The 9,429-nt window shown below is 48.6% G+C and overlaps 1 protein-coding gene across 2 annotated transcripts in view; it reads right to left on the reverse strand.

Annotated features, from left to right (window-relative positions):
- Mfap3l (microfibril associated protein 3 like) overlaps positions 1 to 2,158 on the reverse strand; it is a 41,913-nt gene extending 39,755 nt beyond the window's left edge. For both annotated transcript variants that reach the window (XM_038328678.1, XM_038328677.1), the window contains exon 1: positions 1,971 to 2,158. The gene's annotated coding sequence lies outside the window, so the exon portion shown is untranslated. The remainder of the gene's footprint in view (positions 1 to 1,970) is intronic.
- Positions 2,159 to 9,429: the final 7,271 nt, after the last annotated feature.

The raw sequence follows: 9,429 nt of genomic DNA on the forward strand, positions 1-9,429 counted from the left end.
GCTAGAATGGATTCTAGGTTAGGCAAGCGCTACTATCCACAAGTTTCCTGAATTCATACAGACACGCTCGCCTAGCAAAGCCAACTGGATTGGTTAGAGATTGAAAGCAATTTGATCACCTGGTATTTAAGTGTTCAAAAGTTCTTGAAAAAAGCTATTGAAAGAACAAACTAAGCAGTAGATGTATTGCTTAAATAGCTTTAAACATCTTAACTGTAAGCCAAAGTGTGTGCGGGGGCGGGGGGATTGAATAAATTAAGGTCACATGAATGTGGGGAGATCTACTCTTAAAGCAAACGGTCTGTTACGTATATCTAGTGTCACTAGCAAAATAATCAGGTACAGAAATACAAACACTTCTAAAACGTAGACCTTGCTGAAGCTGAGCGTCAAGGACCTAAGGCTAAGCAGGAAGGAGAGATTATCCCCTGTCTGTCTCTTGAGTACAAAGCCCCCTTTGATGTTCTTCATCATTAGTAATAATAAAAACACTTTCCAACCTAATTCCTTTGGTTTTGTTAATGTTAAGGTTGTGAGAACCCAGTTTGTGAAGTTCAGGGCCCTGGGGTCAATGAGCCTTTGGTTACATTTCACTGTGTGTTCCCAGCACTGAATATACTTGGTAATTTTAGAACTACCTGGCGGCCCATTAATCTATATGAAACTCCAGAGTCATATAAGGTAAGCAGAGGCTCAGCCCCCTGCTATGATCCAGGAAAACAAGGCTAAGGAGACAGTCTACCTATTTCCATCTTCACGGCATGAGGTGTAGCTACATGCAATCATGGCAGATTTTAAACGTGATGCATTGCACAGAACCAGGAAGTATAAATCATGCGCTGGGTTCCTCAAACTTATAAATATTTTTAATAGATGTATATGGGTAGCTGTAGGGGTAAACAGTAAAGTTGCAGAGGGAGAACAGATGGCATTTTGTGTATTAGCCCAATGTCTGTAAGCTACCTTGCTCTAATTTAGTCTCTCCTGAAAATAATTCCCTTTCCCCTCTTGCATATTTCATCCTGAACATTTTACTATGCTGAGTATAGTAGCAACTTAAAAAAAAGTGTTTCATCTAGAAAAGAAGTGAGAAAACTTAAAAACCACTGAGTTTCTGCAGGGCTGTTTCCAAGTTTTTAACATAAAGCCAGAGTAAAATAAAGATCGCTGCAGTAACCAAACTTTGAACAAGTGTCGTTCAAAACAATCACAACGGAACCATAATATTTTCTGCTGTGTGAGCAGCTAAAAGCACCTGCAAACATTTTCTTTTCTTTTTTTTTTTTTTCTAGTTTGCTTATAAACCTGGGAATTTGCAATCCCAGGCCACTTTAGAGATGGAGACAAGCAACACTCAAGTTTAAAATGAATTGACTCTACATTTACTCTTTTTAGCCAAAGAAGCACGTTTCCCCATTCCAGGCCACGAGGCAATTCCGTGTCAACTTGCTATGGTGTCAAATGCGACAAACTCCAAGAGCTCCAGTGACTAGGAGGCGGCTCTAAGCACCCGCTGCTTCCCAGACTCCTGCAGCATCAGGACGCGGCGCCCTCGGGGCTCCCCACGCCGCCTTCTGGGCAAAGGCCAGTACACCCCCTTCTCTGTCTGGGGAAACTGAGGCACCGTGACGCGAACGATCCACAGCTCGGCGAAGGCGTCCTTCTCCCGGGAGATCCGTGAGGCTCTGGGTCAGTGCGCTGTAGACAGCTCGCTCCTGGCCCTCAGAAGGTTGTGGCACCAGCCTGGAACTCGGCTGTCCCCAACCCACCAGCCCCCGCCCTGCACCTATTTCCAGCATCCTGCTACCAGCCGCGAGCTGGGACCGCAGGGCACTTCCAGGCGTAGCCTCCGCCAGCCCAGGCGTTCGAAAGTTGCGCAGCTCGGGTGACCGCTGACCACCAACCCGTCGCGGGGCTCCCTCCTACCGTACCTCACCGCCCAGGCTCGCCCGCCCGGTGCCCTCACTGACCTGACACCGCTGCGCCACCCCGGTGGTCGCCGTGCGCCGCTCGCCATGGCCACCCGGATAGGTCTGCAGCACCCAGCGCGTACCAACCTCCTCCGCCCGCGCTGCTTCTGGATGCGGGCTGCTAGCCCTGCCGCCGGGAGTCGGAGCTTTCCACCTACGGGCGCCGGAGCCGGCAAGAGCCGAGCATGCCCAGTGCGGCTCCCGGCGACGCCGAGGCTGGGTGCGCGCTGCAGAACCGGGTTTTCGCGGCTGCCGAGGGCGGAGGCGGGTCGCTGCGGGCGGTGGGCTCCACCCACCAGGGCGGGCCCCGCAGTCCGCCGGGGAAGCGCCGCACTTGGCGAGCTCCGCCTCTGGGCGGGGCCGCGCGGCCACCAGCCGTGCTCGTGCGAGCGGAGGTGACTTACCCGAGCTCTTCCACCAGACGGTGCGGTGCTGGGGCGGCGTGACTGGTAATTGTCGGGGGCAGGGCGCTGCAGGCGCTGTCACGGCAACTTTCCTGAGCAGCGCGTCGCAGTGGCTTCCGAGGACACGCGGGAGCTGGCGTCTTCGAACGCCATCCTGGAGGCCACCCGCAACCAGCCCACCCACCAATTAACCTACCCAGTCGCCAGCTAAAGTGTCGGGGTGGGGGTGGGGTGGGGGGGGATAGGCCTTCCCGGAGGCTGCTCTGCCACACCTAAAGCACAGCGGACGCCTGGAAGCGACGGTGTGGAGGGTGGTGGATAAGACACAGTGGGGTGTTTGTGGGCGGCTTCAGGGCGCGGTGGGGGGGGCTTTATAAAATTGCCCCTTAAGTTTATTTGTAGTTTCGACGTTCTCTCTAACGAGGAGTTAAGTTGCTGTTTTGGTGGGGAAATTAAGTACTCTAAAAATGTTTTTAACACCTACATAAGTTTTCTATGCATAACCCTGCAGTATTATTTTCTATGCACAATCCTGCAGTGTTAGTGGATCCCTTCCCCCCACAAAACACACCCACACCCCATTTCTTTTAGAGAGCTTGTCAGTTTCTGGGGCAGTGACCAGGCTCCTCTTGGGCTTTTCTTTGCTGCCCCCATCTGGCCACGCCCCACACCAGTTTTTTTTTTTTTTTAAATAATTCTGATTCCACCCCCCCCCCCCAGCCACCCCTTTGGTCATAGGTTGCTGAGAAAACCCGGAAAGGTGGATTACGCAAATTAACACTCCTAAGTGGCTCCAGCTGTCAGACCCGGTGTGTTTCACTCTGAGTCAGGGACAGCTGTGAAAAAGACAGGAGGCTGTTTAAGTGCTCGCAGACCGCCTCCTTCTCTGTGACTGGCAAACCCATAGGCAAAATATTGCCTGTGACCCCCAAAGCTCCGAGCTCGGACCTGCAGAAGTGGCTCCGGACCCTACTGAGCATGCTCCGGACAGTGCCAGACTGCCACACGTGGCTGCCTCTGGCATCTGGCTGCCCGAGGTTGAGGAGCATCACGATACCAGGGCTCATTAGCCCCGAGGGAGAGCAATAGCATAGACAGGTGGGCAGAACGCCTGTGCTGAGGGTTTTGCGGGCTGATGGATGCGTGGGCTCTGGTTCCTAAGCGCATCACAATCCAGTCCTTCTCCAAAAGCTTGAGAACAGAAATCATACTTTAACGTTAGTTTCCATAGCATCTCGAACAACACATCTTAGCTCTTAGAGCAAGAGGCAGAAGCCTCTTTCAAAAAACCGCATCTTTTCAAGTTATTCAATAAGCATTCTCTATGATAGCAGGAATCTGTCTTCCATTGTTAAGTCGTAGTACATTCTTGTAAAGTATTTTTGTATTCACTTTGGCTCTATTCCTTTTGCTCCCCATTCTTTTTTAATGCCACAGAACCTGCAGGATACTCCTGTTCTATCTTGGAAATACTTGCCGCAGTGTGCTTGTGAGTGTGTGTGTGGGGGGGGGGGGCTGTTTAAATACTCAGGAAGACTGAAGTGAAAAACTACAGGATACAGGGAAAATAGTACGGATTTGAGATGAATAAACTCAGGGAGGTAGGAGAGAGAGGAGAAGAAAGCACGAGGGAGAAAGGGAGGAAGTGGAGGGAGAGGGGGAAGGGGAAGGAAGGAGGAGGGGAAGAGAGGGAGAGTAGGGAAAATTGCCTCTCACTGAGTTTAAAAAGATGAGTAGCCCAACGAGTTTTGTTAAGATCCTAGGAAATAGCCCAAGTGACAGTAGTCTTCATGTCAGCTTCTTAGCTTCAGTGTGGTTGGGGTCACCATATCTAGTGGGAATTTACCTCCTGGAAGAATACTTATATACTTCCCCTTTGAATCCTAATTTACCTGGGCCGTTTTCTGGGTTTCTAGGATCTGATGTTGCTTGGGTCTAGAACACTGCCCTGGATCTTGCTCAGATCTTCATCGACAGGAGGATCTCAAATAGCCTGGAAAAAGGGTGTGCAAGTGTCTCTTCAGCTGCTGCCTTGGAACTTACGTTTGAAGCTGTCTCTGTCTCAGATGACCTGGTGTGGCAAGTGCTTCAGTCTCTGATCACTGTGACCTTTCCTCTGCATCCCGCTTTGTCGTGTTCCCCTCTTTGCACCAACCTATTGTAGGGTTCTCTGGACTTTCTCTTCTCTCCTGCTGCCCTGTACTCTCCCATCCATCGGTCTCAAGACGGTCGGTGCCAGTATGGTTAGTTGGCCATACCCAATTCTTAGGATCTTTTCGGGGTGGTTCAAATACCTGTTTTGATTGGTCAGGGCCTAGTGTTTGTCGATCTGTGTCAATATTTTGCATCATCTTTGTCCATAACTGTATTTTTTCCTCTGTATCTTCCTAAGTTCAGACCTTTATATGTAGTCTACCAAAACATCCCGACTGGTATGCCTCAGGAGACTCAAACCCAGTATGTCCTGAACAGAATTCGTGAGCTGTGATTGCTTTTTTGCAATTTTTCTAGTATTTTCTAGCAAGATTACTGGTACCTCTACTTACCCATATAGATCACAAATCTAGAAACCCCTAGATCTAATCACCTGGCTTTCTTTTGTCATCCCCTGGTCCTAGGTAATATCCTCCTGCCTATAGGCATCTCTGAATAACTCATAATCTGGTGTCCCCATCTGCACTGCCTTCATTATCCCCAGTCACCATTAACCACAGTGTAGTGATTTCCTGAACAAGGTCTCTCCGTATCCTTCAGTGCATCTTCCATGCCTCCTCAGATTCTTCTTCTTCAGCAAATTATGTTATAGTACGTGCCTTGCCTCTGAAGTGAGTTTCCAGCTCACGCTCCCTAATATCCAGTATCCTAGTCAATCCAGACCACCTGGTGTGCCAGTTGATGCTCTCACAGGCCTGTCACTTCTTTTGTTCTTCTGTCCCCCAATTTACCCATCAAATACCAAGCATTCCAGAGTGAGTTTAGGCTGGGCACACTCTGATCTTCCTGCAATGACTTCCTCTTAGATACTTCATTTGGGCCTTGTATCTTGTCTCCATGTTGATATCCATCTCAGGGTTCTGTTGCTACTCTTATAAAGGAAAACATGTACTTGGGGCTGACTTACAGATTCAGAGGTTTAGTCCATCATCATTATGGCAGGAAGCATGGCAGCATGCAGGCAGACATGGTCCTGGAGAAGAAGCCAAGAGTCCAACATTTGGATCTGAAGGAAGAGAGTGTGAGCCATTTGTCCTAGCTTGAGCTTTTGAGACCTCCAGTACATGTGCCCACCCCCAGTGACACATGTACTCCAACAAGGCCACATCTCCTAATATAGTGTCACTCCCTATGAGCCGATGAGGCTCATTTTCTACTACCACAACATCTGACCTTGAATTTTTTTCTTTAATTGTCTTCACCTCCGCTGTAGGGAACTTGATAGCAAGGGCTGCACCTTTGCTCAGCCACCTTTGTTTGCAGTAACAACGGACGTTTTCCTGGTAGATGAAAGATAGACATATGGATTAATATAAAACCGAACATTTATTTCTTAAAAAGTTCTTGAAGTGTTTACACAGATTGCAGGTAACATGATGCCAGAACAAAGTCTCACCCAATGCAATCTGAGTAATCTTAAGTGAAGTCTCAGGTTTGACCTCTTTATACCCAGTGCATTTTCTTCGCCAGCCGAAGTCAGGAGGGTTTTGTGAGCCATCTGGTGTACTTATTTCATTGGCATGAAATAGTCCAGCATTGCTAATTAACCCACAAATCTCATTGTTTTCCATTACCCTGCTTTCTTCTGGCAATGTAGTTACAACCTTCTAATTGTCTGAAGGTCAGTACTCTACCCCTTAGAACAGTTTTTTTTTTTTCCTGTTTAAGGCTTGGTGTCCCAGAAAAGCAAACTAACCATTTGGGAATTAATATGATTTTAATGCTTCTCTCAATTCTCATTGTCCAATGATACCTAGAAATAAACCCTGAGGTGGGGACAGTCACCTGCTTCAGAATCACCTGGGGATGATGATTGAGCTGGTTAGTTTTTGTTACAGGCTAGAGTCACCTAGGAAGGGCAACCCTCAGCTGAAGAACTGCCACCATCAGATTGACCTGTAGGTGTATCTGTGGGGTATTTTCTTGATGTGGGAGTGTGCCTAGCCCACTGTAGGCAGTGCTAACCCTTCGAAGGTGGTCCTGGGTTGTGCAAGAAAGCAAGCTGAATACTGCAGGATGCTCCCCTCTGAACCCTGGATGGACCTAATGTGGATGTTCCCAGAGTCTGACCACAGTTGGAGTGTGAGTAACACTGTATAGGACCCTTGCCACTTGGGCTGGAGGGGCAGGGTTGGTTGCTTGGGAGTTGCTAGGAGACCCTGACCTCCCAGCTGTGTGGGACAAGTTGGAGAATTTATGAGGGCTTGGGAAGAATCCTTTCAGAATGTGTCCAGATGAGTGATTGGATGGCCTCTAAGGGGGGAGTGTGCAGGAGTTCATTAGGGATGGGGGAGGTGAGGGAAGTAGTCCTGGGGATAGAACGGGTCTTCCAAAGATTAACTCAAAGGGAGAAAGGCTGTTGGGCTTGTGGAGCAGTGTAGAAGGAAGGCAGAGTAAAGCTCGAGAGAGGAATTTAATCCAGTCAAAGTCCAGAGTGAGTTCTGTTAGATTTCCTTTAGGATTCTATTGGTGGTTCTACTTTGCCAGAGGATTGTAGATGATGGGAATATGAGCATGCCAGGGTATCTGTAGGGCTTCAGCTAAGCCCTAGGTGGCTTTGAGGGTGGATTCTCCACCGTTATCTGACTGGAGGGAAGCAGACAGTCCAAAGCAAGAGACTGTTAGAGAACAGAAAAAGGGTGAAGGCTGATGCCTTTTTGTTTGTGGTTGGATAGTCCTCATCTCAATGACAGAATGTATCAACACAGACTAAAAGATATTTGAAGCATTTTACAGTGGGAATATGGGTAAAGTCAGTCTGCCAGGCATAGCCAGGAAGCAGTTCCCAGGCCTGGTGAGTAGAAAAGGTCGTGGTGAATAGTGGAAGTGGTGTTTTTGCTTTAGTTTGCTGACATACGTGGTAGGTTTGGGTTCGGTTCTGTAGACAGTCTTAGCTGCTGGGATATGAATCAGGTAGATTTGGAGAAAGGACAGAAGGGATCTAGAGTTAGCATGAAGTATTTGATGTAAGAAGCAAATAAAGTCCTGTGTTGAGGGATGGTTCGGGATGTTTTACCCTGGTCATGTAGTAAGGTAGCCTGGAGGGAAGAGGGGTAAGGCGTAGGGATGAAGGCCAGCTTGACGGGCTGCCGTGTTGGTACAATGACTACCTCTACTGATTATGGAGGAGTTAATGTGATGTGCTTTGCAATGAACCAGGCCAGTCTGAGTGGCTTAAAGAGAGGCCTTGAGGAGGATATGGATATATGAAAAGTTAGTAATTGGGTTGCCTTCTGTGTTTAGAAATCCTGGTTCCTTCCAAGTATTCAAGTGTGTTAGCAAGGCACGGAAAGCACATTTGGAGTCTGTATACACTGTTAGATACACTCGTAATGATGTAGTGTCAGCCATTTGTAAGGCTCTGATGAGGGCTATTAATTCTGCCTGTGTCAGGGTAAGGGGGCCACCTAAACAATGGCATCATCGGATACCACTGCGTATCCTACAATATGGTGGCCATCTGTATAAAAACTGTAGGCAGAAGTAGCTAGAGGATCTTCTTGCATGTGAGAGGAGAGAGAGAGAGAGAGAGAGAGAGAGAGAGAGAGAGAGAGAGAGAGAGAGAGAGAGAGAGAGAGAGAGAGAGATTGTGAAGGAGGATCCCAGAGTTAATTTTTCAGATTCAGAATGAGCGAGGCCCTAGGCTACTGAAGAATAATTGGTGTGTATTTGGTCAAGTCTATAGCAGAGCCTGTGCCTCATCAAACCTCGGCTTCCCGGTCCAGTAGGTCCAAGGGAGGTGCCAGGAGGTTGGATGACGCTGAGGAAGCTGTACCCTAGGGGAATTATGATGGCCTGTGCCCCTCCTGGTGACATTTAGGACACATTCAGGTAGGTCTGCAAGGTTTTGGGCAGGCAATGGCACAGTGACCTTACTTGCCACACTTGAAGCAAGGGTCTGGTGGCTCCTTCTGACCTGACATGCCCTTTCTTTGAAGTGTTCTAGCATGAGAAGTCTGTTGAAAGGCCTTAGCCAAGAGCTGGTACCTGCGTTTTTGGTTACACCATGACCGTTAGGAAAGACCTTGGATGTCAGGACTAGAACCTCAGCCCTTATATCTGGGGAAGACTGGGCAAATAAGTAGGTCGACAGTAGCCATGTGGAGTCCCTGGGTCCAGGTTTGTCTGTGGGAGCAGGGTCATGTAAGGAGTTGAGAAACCAAGAGGGATTTTCAGATTGTCCTGAACTACTGCTAGGATTTTTCAAAGTTAACTGGTTTAGCGCCAATCTCCTCAACCAGAGAGGAGACAAGCGATGAAGTGGTCTCTGGATGGACAATTATTATCTATTATTGCAGCTCTGGTTAGAATCTATGTCGGGGACTTTTGCAGCTCTGGAGGGGTGGGTTTGGCATGTTTGGTGTATCTGATCTGCATGTTCCCAGACTTTCTCCCAGACACATCTGCGATCCTCAGGAGGAGGTTACAAGAAGGGATCATATAGAGATCGTAGAAGGTGGAGTTGTGGGCTAGGTTAGGTATTGGAATTGTTTGATGAAGGTGGTGAGGTCTGTGGTAAAGGAACCTAGATGTTTTTCAGCACTGAGAGAGAAGGGAACATAGGTGTGAGTAGGGCCATCCACACCCACTAAGGGCAGGGTGGCACAGGGGCTGAGGGCACTTTATCCTGGGAGTGAGTGAGGGGAGGTCTGTAAGGAGGAGCTGGCACAGATTCCGAGGAGGGCCAGATTGAGGAAGAGTAGAAGAAAGCAGCGGAGTGAGAGTTTAAGGGTTTGGAGGCCACGCTTTCTGTTCGGGCGAGGACCAGGCAGACGGAGAAGAGGAGAGTGGTGGTTCTCACTCATGTATAAAAGGAAAAAAGTAACAGGCATGTGGTTTTT

This window comes from Arvicola amphibius, chromosome 4 (genome assembly GCF_903992535.2).
Source record: "Arvicola amphibius chromosome 4, mArvAmp1.2, whole genome shotgun sequence".
In the NCBI taxonomy this organism is placed as follows: domain Eukaryota; kingdom Metazoa; phylum Chordata; class Mammalia; order Rodentia; family Cricetidae; genus Arvicola; species Arvicola amphibius.